Below are 13,787 nucleotides of genomic sequence, written 5' to 3'. Positions count from 1 at the left end.
TCTGCCCTCGATGAAACCAAACTGGGTTGGGTCCAGTGTCTGGAAATTTACTACATCTCTACTGAGCATTTCCTTGATAATTCTTTGCATGGTTTTATATACAAGACTAGTGAGACTTATGGGTCTGGAGTTTCTATGGTCTGTAGATTACCCACCTTTGTATTGAGGGATGACTGTTGCCATTCTCCAACTTATTTTTTGCAGCACAAAACAAATACAATATATGACAACACATTAAAACATCAAAGACAAGGAGGAATCACTTAGTTGTTTCTCAGTGTCAGCTGGCCCTGATGCTCAAAGTGGATGACTACTTCTGCATGACCCCAATGCACAACACTTGTAGTACCCTATTAAGTGCATGAACAAAAAGTACTACCAGGCTGACAGTTAACACAAGCACATTTTGAATGAAAACCAAAAACAGAATTGCCTCGATTATTGCTAGAGGTTTTCTAAAGGAAGACACTCTTGGATACTAAGATTTCTAAGGCTTTGAAATATTACTTCTGAATAGCACTTTGATTTTTTTTTCAGTACCTGACTAACCCACTTCCAATTGACAATATCCAACCACCTGTCATATAAAGTCACAAGGTACTGACTGTACTTATGTAGTAATTAAAGCACTAAAATAAGATTTTAGGTTTTTAAACTTGAAAATGTTTTCCTGAGCACTTTACAGACTAAAGGCACTCACCATAGTATCAGATAGAGGTCAATATCTCTAATATGGCGCTGCACCACATTTTACAGTATAACAACCCAAGGCCAGTTTAGTCTTGCATTTTACAACGCAAACTTATACTGATGCTACTAATGCACTGACCCTTTCACAAAGCAAACATAAAAGTTCCGAATATGATCAGATATCTGAAAATTAAGAAGAGAATGCAACCCACTAGTCAGCTACAGAAAAGGGGTGTAAAATGCAGTTTTTTTTCACTGAATAAAGTAGATCACCATCAAATAACGATTTAGCCAGCCAGAATTAATCATTAATAGAAATATTCTAAATCTAACATGCACTGAATTAAGGTGCACATGAACTATCGCTACCTCTTCAAATGGCATTCCACTGAAATGCTGTCTAATTATAATACAAAAACAATACTACAAATCGCAGGATATTTGTGTTTTACACAGTACATGTCTCATTAAAACTACAAACTGGAACAATTTCTGGATGCTACTAAAATCACTCAAAAATGCAAAATCGTGTATCGTGCGAATATCAACAAATACTAACATATCAAACTCCAAAACTGCAGACTTACTTTTTAAACATGTCTAATGACCAGGAAATAACAGATATACTAAAAGCAGTGCAACGTGAAAAAAATCCACTGCAGCCTTTACTCAAAGGCACACGAGTTCCCTCAGCTTGCTCTGGAAAGGACATTGACTTAAAAAACCTACAAGCTTTCACTGGAAAAGTTTTTTCAAATACAATAAAGTATGAAGTCTAATTGATAGCCACGTAGGTGACTGACAAACTGGCATGTTACAAAACTTGGAAAAGAGCAGCTTCTCCCTTAACCGTATGTATCATATGTGGCAGTAAACAAAGTACACTCACTTGAAACACCATAAAATAACGGCTCTCATGCGGGGGGCAATAACGGTCCCACCTACCGCATAGCTAAACCTAAACCTTTATTGCAGAACAAGATCTTGAAGAACCATTAAAAAAAATATTTGCATCTCCACATTTCTGCACAGCTGCCAGCAAAAAAAAAAAAAAAAAAACTCTTTGAAAAACAGATGCAAAAGTAAAAAAAAAAAAAATATGAGAGCTTACCGGAAGACACAAAAAAAGAACCAAGCTGACCGGGAACCGATAGTAGTGCGATCCGAGAAATCTTTGAATGCCGGTAATAAAAAAGAGCGTCTAGCAGCAGGTGAAATCTCCAAATATTTGGAAAAAGAAAAGAAATACCTGCTGCTGGACCCTCTTTTTATTTAGAGAAGACAAAAGAAATTTAGTTTGGGGGTGGAGGTGTTATGCAAGTGGTGGCTTGGATTGCAAGAATCCGATTGGCTGCCACCACTTGCTTTACGAAGAACTTTCAAACCCAATTTTCTACACAATCTTTAATGTTACCTTAATGTAATAACAAGCTGAATCGTAACTACAGAAGGTAAATTACACATTCAGTTAAGATTTCAGCTTGTTTTACATTAAGGTGAAGTACAAATGTGGATGACAGTTGGTCTCGCTTGTGGAAGGCACTTGGGGGTAACTGCTTGAAATTTGTGTCTTCCCATGGCGCGCTTGGGTTTAAGCACATAGGCGCCATGAGAAGTTACTCTGGGTTAATGAGTTAAATATACTGATCCCAAGGATATTGCCAATATCATGGCAGATCGATTTAGTGCCAACTTCATCCCCCTCTCAACCCCCTAAAGGGCCCATCTCAATACCAAAAGATTGCCAAATTCCGGTAATCATGGCCACACAGGTAGAAACCACACTCTCCAAAGCTAAGAATACAGCATCCATGGTACCAGATGACATCCCAGGCTGTGTACTACATGGACTACAAAGTGAACTGGCACCTCACCTAAGTGTCATGTTTAATCATAGCCTCACCTCAAGCTTCGTACCCACTGAATGGCACACAGCTACAGTTATCCCACTCCACAAGGGGGTCCACCTTTGATCCCGGGAACTACTGTCCCATCAGTCTGACTAGCCTGATCTGAAAGGGCATGGAACACATTATCATGGAACTTATAAACAAAGACATTGGCAACCTTCAAACACTGGACCCCACCCAGTTTGGGTTTGTGAAGGGCCGATCTTGTCTCCTGAACCTGATTGACTTCTTCGAATCAGTCTCCAGAGCTGTGGACGAGGGTAAGGCAATCCACACAGCCCATCTGGACTGCGCCAAGGCCTTTGACACCAGCCCCCACTCTGGAATCATAGATAAACTTACTAAGCTGGGCATTAATCCCTACGTCACTCGATGGGTTGCCAACTGGCTTATTGACAGAAACCAGACTCCAAATCCAGCTCCATACAAGTGACAAGTGGAGTACCTCAGGGTTCAGTCCTGGGACCGCTCTTGTTTGGCATCTACTTTTCTGAAGTACAGGCCAACACTAAGGGACTCTGGCTAACAAAGTTTGCAGATGACTGCAAACTGGGAGCCATTATTGAATCCCCAATGATGTGGATATTCTACAAAAGGGCCTTACAGAAACAGATGCTTGGTGCCAGAGCCATGGGCTCAAGCCTAATGACAAGAAATTTATAGATGTTATGTGATCCTATCTCGCCTACATTCTGAACTGATGGGTTCGGAGCCGATCCCTCGGCTCCGACTCGGCACGCTTATGCTATAGAGCGAGGCCTCTAATTGGCTGAGCTATCTTTATCCCAGGATGCACCACCACTAATCCCCCCAGATCTCGTTTGCCGCTAACAAGCTTAGACGTGGTCTCAACATTGGCTGGGCTAAGTACTATTTATTAGGCTTTTCCTGTCACAAATTTCTTTACTTTGAACCCAAAAGCTGTTTTAACAGCTATTGTTATATTAGTGTGGTGGATTTCTGTTAGCAAATTCGTGATTTTGTTAGTCAGGGAAGGTTTCCCGTTTTAGATGGGCCTTCCCCTGTTACTTTGCTGTTTGTGTATTTTTCTTGGGTCAAGTACCCGTTTAAGTTAGAGGGTCTTGACTCTCTTTCTGTTTTCACTCGTTGTTGTCTGTTACTGTTGGTGTGTAAAAACAAAAAAAAAAAAAAATATATATATATATATATATATATAATTTTTTGTGAAAATTTGTTGTATTCAACTTTCTTTAACTAAACTTTAGTGTTGTTTTATATATTGGTTCTTTGGCAAAGCAGATATGTCGAAAGAACACAAACCCTCCGGGTTTAAGAAATGCACGAGGTGTGGTTTTAAAATGTCCATAACGGACGACCACGCCTCGTGCGTCTATTGCTTAGGTGCTAAGCATTTACAGGAGTCGTGTAGTGTATGCCACGCGTTCTCTTCTAGAGTCCTCCAGGAGAGGAAAAACAAATTAATCCTCAAGGGATTAATCAAGCCTTCCTTCGAGGAGGCTTTATCTTCCTCTCTGTCTCCTTCTAAAAAGAAAAAAGCGTCAGCTCCAACCAGTCAGTCGGAACCGACCGCTAAAAAATCTAAGCAGACTTCTCCATCGGCTCCACGGACTTTGGAGCCGAGGTCAGAATGGTCTGCCTCGATGCCTCCAGCCTCGACCCCTCTGGTTTCGGAGCCGAGGTCTGGGGCATCGAGAGGCGGGTCACCCTCATCGGCTCCACTGATATTGGAGCCGATCAGGGTTACTGGCTCAGACTCTTCCCCCTCGGAGCCAAAGTCCTTATCGGCACCGAGGGAAATCTTCTTGAAACCTTCCTCGGAGCCGATAGTTGTTGAGTCCTTTCGGGCGGTCCCGAGCCCGGAGCCGATAGAGAAATCGGTTCGGGCCCAATCGGTATCCTCTAGGTCATCCAAGATGTCTGATTCGGACATCGACAGGGTGCTCCTTCGATTCTTCCAGTCTCCGGTGTTCCAAAAGCTAGTTTCGGCTCCAGCCCATTTGGCTTCGGAGCCGATGGTCCACTCCCCTACTGTGGTTCCTCCTCCAACAGCTTCGGCACCGTTGGAGCCGGTGCTGGTGGAACCTGTGGAGGTGTTAGGGTCGGGCCCGACCTTTACTCCAACTCCGGCTCTTGGGTCGGAGTTCAGTACACGGACTTCTTCCTTCGGCCCTGGGGGGGGAAGGCTTCGGGATTGATGCTCTCGGTCCCAAGTCTCCCTCTTGGTGCGTCGGCGGCGGGAGTACCGTCCACTGTCGTGGCCACGGAGGTGGGACCCTCCCAGGATTCTGGTGGTCCCGCCTTCAGGGCTATGAGGAGCGCTTTAGCCAAATCTTCCTTGGCTACCTCCACAGTTTCCCCAGCTACCTCCCTGCATACGGAGACTGGGTCGTTGGCAGTCCCCCTGTCTTTAGACAGCGGAGCCTCCGGGCCTCAGGTTACCCCCGCTGGGGTTTCTCCCCCTCCTGGAGGTCCTTCTGAAGCCTCTTCGGAAGAACCCCCCCAGGAAAAGGTCGTGCAAGAGGAAGCACGTTGACTTCCCTGATGAGTCTTTGACATCCGACACTGATCTCTATGATGCAGAGGGGTCCCCTAAGTCGTCCTCGGATGATGTTTCCTTTGCAGAAATCCTAGAAGCCCTAAAACAGCGAGGCGGCTGGCAGTCCAAACCTCCCTCTACTGATGAGTCGGTGTTCCTGAAGGCCTTCGGGGCTCAGCCCTCCGCCTCCTGGGTGTCTCCGCCCTTCGACGAGCTCTTGGATTTGATCTGTCGAAGGGCGTGGGAACACCCAGACTCTGTGGAACCGGTGCCTGCTCGTCTGAACAAATTTCTCTCGGCGCCCCCTGATAGAGAGTTCCTTACTAAAGGTGTGGCTGTAGATGCTTTGGTGGTGGCATCTGCTACCCAGCAAGATGTAGCAGAGGCTTCTACGTCCGTCCATCCTCCTAATAAGGAGTCTAGGAGCATGGATCGGTACGGAAAGTGCACCCTTAGTTCAGCGGCCTTTACACTGAGGTCCTTGAACTACCTGACGCACTTTACCAGATTTCAGAGGGATCTGATTAAGGAGCTATCCGATACCCTCTTGGGTAACCTGGCTGAGGAGCTGGCCCAGACGGTTGGCTCTCAGCTGGCTACAATGTCGTCCATTTCGAACTCGTCCATGAGGCTCATTTTGTATGCGGCCGAAGGGGCGAGTAGAGCGGCGGGTACAGGCATTGCTCTACGGAGACAAGCCTGGCTCCGCCTGTGTCATTTCGCGGAGGCCTTTAAGTCTTCATTTGCCGGCCCCTTTGATGGGTCCTCCCTGTTTGGACCCAAGGTAAAAGACACACTAATCCGCTGTGAACAGGAGGGTAAGACTCTGACTGCCGTAGGGGCACGATTTTCCACTCCCTTTCGGCCTTATCCCAAGGCTAAAAGAGGAGGAAAATGTGGTTCCGTAGTTCTCAGAAGCCTTACCCCTCTCAGCAGGAAAGTTCCCCTTCCAGAGGCAGAGGAGGAAATTCATCCGGAAGACGCCGTCCCAGAGGCGGCAGAGGCCCTCGCAACACTGGAGACCGCGAGTCCTTTCGTGGCTCTTCAGCCTTTCATAGTCCCTGAGGGATTGCCCGGCTGTGCTGCTCCGGAGCCAGTCGGGGTCGTTCTCAAAGCACCTGAAGGCCTGGGAAGGGATCACTCAGGACCGCTGGGTGCTTCGTATTATCGCCGGAGGTTACTCCATCCCATTCTCTCAGACCCCAGTCCAAAAAAATCCCGGACCCGCCACCCAGTCATCGGGATACCGCAGCCTCAGAAGTTTCAAAGCTGCTGCAAAGGAGTCATCCAACGGTCCCCACAGACCAGATCGGATTAGGGACTTACTCAAGATTCTTTTTGGTGCCAAAAAAGACCGGGGACTTGAGGCCCATTTTGGACCTCAGCATCCTAAACTGTTCAGTCAGAAAGTCCAAGTTCCGAATGGTCACTCTACAAACCATTCTCCCATTGCTGGAGAAAGGTGTTTGGATGTGCTCCATAGATCTCAAGGACGCGTATTATCATATCATGGTACATCAAGCGTCCAGGAGACATCTGCGCTTCAGCCTAAGAGGCAGTCATTTTCAGTTCCGTGTGCTGCCCTTTGGTCTCACCACAGCCCCCAGGGTGTTCACCAAGTGCTTGGCAGTAGTGACTGCTCACCTGAGAAGTCTAGGATTCCAGGTGTTTCCGTATCTAGACGACTGGCTCCTAACTGCCACCTCCAAGCATCTACTTCTGCGGAGCCTACAAGCCACTATATCACTGGGCAATTCCCTTGGAATCACCTTCAATTGGCCGAAGTCTGTGTTGCGGCAGTCTCAACGAATAAGATTCATAGGGGTAGAGATAGACTCAAACCAAATGCGGGTCTATCTACCTACAGACAGAATTCAAACCATACAAAATCAAGTTCGAGCCTTACTTCCCAGGTCCGAAGCCCCAGCCAGAATGGTCCTGCAGCTATTGGGATCCATGTCTGCCACGGTTCTTCTAGTCCCCTTGGCAAGGTTGCACATGAGAATCCTCCAGTGGCTTCTTTCAGCTCAGTGGTCCTTTCAGGAACTCCCTCTCAGTCATCTCATATGGATCACGGAATCTTGCAAACAGGACCTTCGCTGGTGGCTAGTGCCCTCCAATTTGGATCAGGGACGACCCTTTGTTCTTCCTCCTCCGGCCACTTTGACCACGGACGCCTCCCAGATGGGGGGGGGGGGCATTCCCTGGGCAGGTCAGTCCAAGGCAAATGGCACCCGGAAGAGACTCTTCTTCATATCAACATCCTAGAAATGAGGGCAGTACTCCTGTCCCTTCAAGCCCTTCATGATTATCTCCCTCAGGGCGTAATTGCTGTTCACTCAGACAACATGTCAGTTGTCTGGTACCTGAACAAACAGGGAGGAACCAGATCCTATCCTCTTTGCAGAGAAGCCATGAGAGTTTGGGAATGGGCAGTCTCAACCAAACGCTTCCTAGTGGCTACTCACATACCGGGCAAGTCCAATGTCATAGCCGACAGATTGAGCAGAACCATCCTCTCTCCTCACGAATGGTCTCTGAATATGACAGTTGCAAGTCAGATTTTCAGCGAATGGGGAGTTCCGTGTTGCGACCTCTTCGCGACTCCTATGAATGCGAAGTGCAAAGAATTCTTCTCCCTAACCCCGGCTCCGGGGAAGAGTCCCATGGACGCATTAGTCCATCCTTGGCCCACCGGCTTGCTTTATGCCTTCCCTCCAGTTCCTCTCCTCCCCAGGGTGATTCAAAAGGCATCTCTCTTGGGGAGCAAAATGATCTTAATTGCTCCTTACTGGCCTCGTCAAGTGTGGTTCCCCTATCTTCGGAAACATGCTCTGGAAGGTCCATGGTTCCTGGACCAGGTCCCAGACCTACTGGTTCATCAGTCGGGCCTATTCCACCAGTCCCTACACACCTTAAAATTGATGGCCTGGCTCCTCCTCTTCCGACGATAGTCAGGAGTCATACATTGGATCCAGATGTTGTGCACATATTATCTTCGGCCCATAAGTCTGCTACAAAGAAACTGTATTCTAGCAAATGGAAAAGGTTTGCTATTTGGGCTCAACTCAGGGGCCTGGACCCCATTTCTATTCCCGTGGCAGAAGTACTAAAATTTCTGACCTCTCTTTTCAATCAAGGCTCTTCAGTTTCTACCATCAAAGTACAATTGGCAGCAATTTCTAATTTTCACTAATCCATAGACCCACCTTTAATGAGCAACAGATTGTGTAAGACCTTCTTGAAAGGTGCTGCTCTATTAAGACCTCCGATTTCTCATCCTGCACCTCCATGGGATCTCGATATAGTGTTACGCGCCTTGACTTCTTTCCCCTTTGAACCGGCAGCTACCTGTGATCTGAAGTTTCTATCATGGAAGACAGCCTTTCTGGTGGCGATTACTTCTGCCAGAAGAGTTTCAGAGCTTCAAGCTTTGTCAGTGAAACCCCGTGCTTGGTTTTCATAAAGACAGAGTATCCCTCAGACCAAATCCTTCCTTTGTTCCTAAAGTTTGTTCTACTTTATGCTTACAACAATCGTTAGAGCTTCCAGTTTTTTTCCCAAAATACTCTAACAAAGCGGAGTTTATATTCCACACACTAGATGTCCACAGACAGTTACGTTTTTATTTAGACAGGACCAAACAAACAAGGAAAACAGATCAGTTTGTATCCTTTGCAGATAACAAATTGGGCAACGCTGTCACAAAGGTCACTATTGCCAAATGGATCAGGGACTGTATTACTCAAGCTTATATTTATTCTAACAAAGAGCTTACCACCTCTGTCAAGGCTCATTCTACAAGGGCTATGGCTACTTCGGTAGCATTTCACTCTAAGCTTGCTATTAGTGACATTTGTGCTGCGGCTACATGGTCTTCCCCGCACACCTTCATTTCCCACTACAAATTAGATGTGGCATCTAGAGGACAAGCTTCATTTGGTTCCACAGTGCTCAGGAGTGTTTTCCAATGAGCCACCCGGGATTTAGGTGCTAGGGACGCTGTCCCATCAGTTCAGAATGTAGGCGAGATAGGATCACATAACATCTTTTAGTTATGTGCTCACCATAACTTCAGATGTTTGGGATCCATCTCGCCTACATTCCTAATAACCCACCCTCCTTCCCCCTTCCTTGGAGATCAGAGGATATCAGAAGGTCCGAATCCTGTTGTTTCATCTTGAAACATCTAACAATGTTATATAACCAAGTTGTGCATGTGTGCATGAATGCGGACAAACAAGATCTGGGGGATTAGTGGTGGTGCATCCTGGGATAAAGATAGCTCAGCCAATTAGAGGCCTCACTCTATAGCATAAGCGTGCCGGGTCGGAGCCGAGGGATCGGCTCCGAACCCATCAGTTCAGAATGTAGGCGAGATGGATCCCAAACATCTGAAGTTATGGTGAGTACATAACTAAAAGTTATCCCCTTTGGGAAAAAACATGTACCAATGAATTACCACATAGGTGGCAGTACACTAAACACCGAAAGTGTGATGAGAGACTTGGGGACACAGGTAGACAGTGGTCTCACCTTCGATAACCACATCGCCACAACAGTCAGGAAGTCCTATGTGGAACACCTCATCACTAAGGGCTTTTCATCCAGAAAAAAGGACGTCATTGTCCCACTGTACACATACCTCATTAGACCCATTATAGAGTACAATGTCCCATTTGGTATGTACCTCACAAGACATCTGCAACAGTTGGAAAGGCTGCAAAAATACCTCACTAAAAGAATCACAGGCCTAAAGCAGATGCCCTATGCTGACCATCTAAAATAGAACTCCAGCTATACTCTCTGGCATATAGTCTACTCAGAGGCGATCTCTGCTTAACATACAAGGCCGTGTCAAACCCAGAGCTGTTGGACATGCTACACTTAAAGAAATCCCAATCCCTCAGAGCCACACGCTCCAGGAATCTAAACCTTGTCATCACAATGAACAAAACATACTGGAGGGATAGGTTCCTGACCCAGAGACTCCCTATACTCTGTATTAGACTGCCTATACATGTAAGCAGAGCGCCTCCTTGGCCCTCTTCAAAAGGAACCTTAACGATTGGATGGGAGATGGGAAATTCACCCTGGGGATCATGTCAGTTGACCTGCTAGACAGGGGTCCACGGAAGTAAATATTGTAGGAACAAATATCCAGGGAATTATGGCTAGGCTTGTATAGGCCCTAGGGCCAATAGCCTAGTACCAGCCTATGAACATTCAGCTTATAACAATACATAAAATCATACACAAACCATTAGCCTGACCAACTCTTACCCCTTTAATCAGCATGTATTTTCCAAAAAGAACTCTTGAATTGGAAGCTAAACAGCTTCTCACCATAAATGAACCAAATAAACCCCCTGGACAAATCCTTTACCCCCATACTCAGTAGCAAAAAATGGAACTGCTTACCTCTAACCACCAGAACTATTTCCAACTTACCCACCTTTAAAAGCTCTCTAAAAGAATACCTTACAAAATCATGGACCTGCCTCTCTGCAGTCCTGGTTGAACTTGCTCACTATATTTCACTCACCCCATTCAACCTAGATCACATTTCACTCCCCTGTACAGCCTCCTACTCCACTCCTTTTTGTTTTCCTCACTAAATAACTTTAATTAATCTGTCCAGACCTTTCCTCTACCAATTTCTCTTCCCTCTTTACTATAATCTCCATCCTCCATCCTTCTATAACCATAATATGAACATCTCGCCGTCTCTAATAGTGTAATCTCTGATATCTCTATAAATATCTTATTAGACTTGTCTCAGGTCTCATTTACCACATACTAATCTATGTAACAAGTAATATGAGTATTGAATTTTTCCTCACATATACTCTTCAGCTCATGTTATTTTTATTGCAATTTGCTATGAAACATATGTTGTGTTTTTCTCATTACAACATTTTTTCACTCTGTACTGTAACATGATACTTTGTGATTTAAAATGTCTGTACTTGATTTTTGAAATATTGTGATTGTGGAGTTTTTCTCCTAGGGCCTCTGGTGAAAATGAGCACTTTCTGGCCCAGTCTGACTTTCCCAGTAAACAAATGTCATCTAAAAATAAAACAAATAAATTAACAAAGGTACAGTATATATACAGTACAAGCAGTTTACAAGTAAGAGCAACTCAGTGCAGAGAATTCCACAAGAACTGTTTATATAGCAGTGAGAAGTCTCTTAAGTCAGAAAAGTATTTGAACAAGAACTAATTAAGTTGGGATTTTGTCTTAAATTTGCTATTTTCTTTTTTTTATGCATAAAACTAAAGTGACCAGTCATGTTATTGACAACATATGCTTAGTATCAGTTCCATTTACTGGTAATGCAAAGTAACATCTCAAGCACTGACAGCATCACAGATTTGTTATTGGGCAGATTCAGAACAGCGTCCCCATTACAAGTATGGCTTCTGCTTTTTACTTTTTTTTTTTTTAAACCAGAAACATCTTTTTCAAAGAATCACTTATGACATAGGCAGTCATACATGTATCTAAATGAGAACAAACCATATTGGAATAATCCCAGCTGCAAGCATTTTACTTCACAAACCATATTGACATCATCCTAGTTGCAGACATTATAAATCACATTTAAATCTACCCAGTCATTATCAGTCAAACATTGCTTAGCTCACTCAAGTCCTGCCTTCGTTTAAACCTCATTCCTTCCCGTATGAATTGTTGCCACAGTTCCCATTTTTTTCCTATGTAATTTGCACCTACCTTTTTTTAAATATCTCCACTCCAGTTGTTCTCTCTCTGTTACAGCATTCACTACTTCTAGTACAGTTGGTTTGGACTTTGATTTCCAGTTTCTAGTAATTGCTTTTTTGGCAGCCACCATAAGTAGACTCAGCAAGGCCTTACTATGTCTTATGTCTAGGCAATTCTGAATCCGAATCATAGCTCAGAAAAATAATTTCCCTAGTTACACTAATTTGCTCACCTAGTATCTCCAAGAGAGTAGTTTGCAAGAAATCTTTAAAGTCTGCCAACTCATTACACTCCCAGAAAATATGTTCCCAATTATTTGTTTCTCCCCAATCACACCTCCAACATTTGATATCTACCTGAGGAAAAATTCTCTGGAGTTACTTGGGATATAAAAATATCTAAATAAACATTTCCAAGCAAAACCCCTAAATCTTCTAGATTTTGTTGCATATGTGGGAGACATACATATACCTCCCCAATGTTTTTGTGAATTGCTTATCCAATCTCTCTTCCCAACCCTTTCTAACCTTCTGTGATATATTCTTATAGTTATCATGCAATATTTTATATGCTGTACTAATTTATTTTTTAACAGCAGTTCCTGTTCTAGTGTCTACTAAAATCTGTACTACTGCTGGTTGTTCGTTGAGGACCCCTTATTTTGTTTTTGTTTTTTTGCCTGTACTCTGTTATCAGTCTTTGACAGGGAAGGCAATCTCTAATCTACAGTTCAAATAAATTCTTAACATCTTTCCAGTCTATTACCATTTCCTCTCTAATTGCTCCCAATACCTTGTTCCTTTGCCAGTTTTCTCCAATAAATTCCAGACCCCTCTTGCCTATTGTCTGTATCCATAATTACAGTCATCCTGATTGGCAGAATCTCCTTTCTCCATTCCCTTTCTGCTAGTTTATGAATATAATATTCTGTATGATTATTTTTATTCTCCTTAAGGAGCTGCATCCGAAATTCCAGTCTCTCCTTGTTTCTTGAGATTTTCCCCCCTGTTTCATCATCATCATCATCATCATTATAAGTTTTTGCTTGTGCTACATATAGGAGCTTTAACTGTGTGGCTCTGAAATACCTCATCAAATCAGGTAATCCCAAGCTACCTTGCTGTACTGGAAGAATCAGTTTACCCCACTTGACTCTTGCAGTATTCCCCACCCAGATACAATCCTTCAGCTCTTTATTAATTGCTATCCACAACTACTCCTCTGGTTGCAAAAAATATGCCTGACCTGTATAGAAGACTAAAGAGATTAAAAACTTTAACTGCTTGTATCTTGCTATCTGTATCCATATAACAGATCTAATTTCTCAGTTTTTGTATTATCTTTTGTTTAGTCTCTTCCCACATTTCCTTGGCTGCCACACCAGAATAAATTTTAATTTATATTCCTAAATTCTTCATTTTATCATGTCCCCATAAATGAATATCGCTGAACCAGTTTGTATGTGGGTACATAATTTACCACTGTTGCCTTTGTTTTAGCGTCATTAATTTTATATCCCAAAAAGATATGAATCTGTCTCAAAATGTTCCACAATACTGTAATGCCCTTTTCTGGTTTTGTCAGGTATAAAATATAATCTGCAAATACAGCCATCTTTTTTTGATTTCCATATCAAATATATCTTTGAATTCCCCCTGCCAGTGGTTCTAAAGTAATGTAAATAACAAAGGGGAAAGAGGATACCCCCTGCCTGGTTTCTCTACTCAAGTAGAAATTGATAGAGAGGACCCCACCCACTTTACATTTTTGCCTCCAATCCTTCATATATCCTAATCAACCTTCTAATTTTATCAGGGAATGCAAATGACTCCATTGCCCTGCTCACAAAGTTCCAGCTAAGTCTGTCAAATGCTTTCTCTGCATCAAGACCCATCAACAACAGTGTTTTTTTTTCTTAGAATCTGCTTCCCTGGATCA

At 43.8% G+C, this 13,787-nt stretch overlaps 1 protein-coding gene across 2 annotated transcripts in view; it reads left to right on the top strand.

The window, feature by feature from the left end:
- The window catches only part of LOC122815653 (protein artemis-like), a 934,783-nt gene that overhangs the window by 894,129 nt on the left and 26,867 nt on the right, over positions 1-13,787 (top strand). The window lies entirely within an intron of this gene.

The sequence above is a fragment of the Protopterus annectens genome, chromosome 11.part0 (assembly GCF_019279795.1).
Source record: "Protopterus annectens isolate FY-2018-M chromosome 11.part0, PAN1.0, whole genome shotgun sequence".
In the NCBI taxonomy this organism is placed as follows: Eukaryota; Metazoa; Chordata; order Ceratodontiformes; family Protopteridae; genus Protopterus; species Protopterus annectens.
This window is presented reverse-complemented; position numbering and strand designations above follow the sequence as displayed.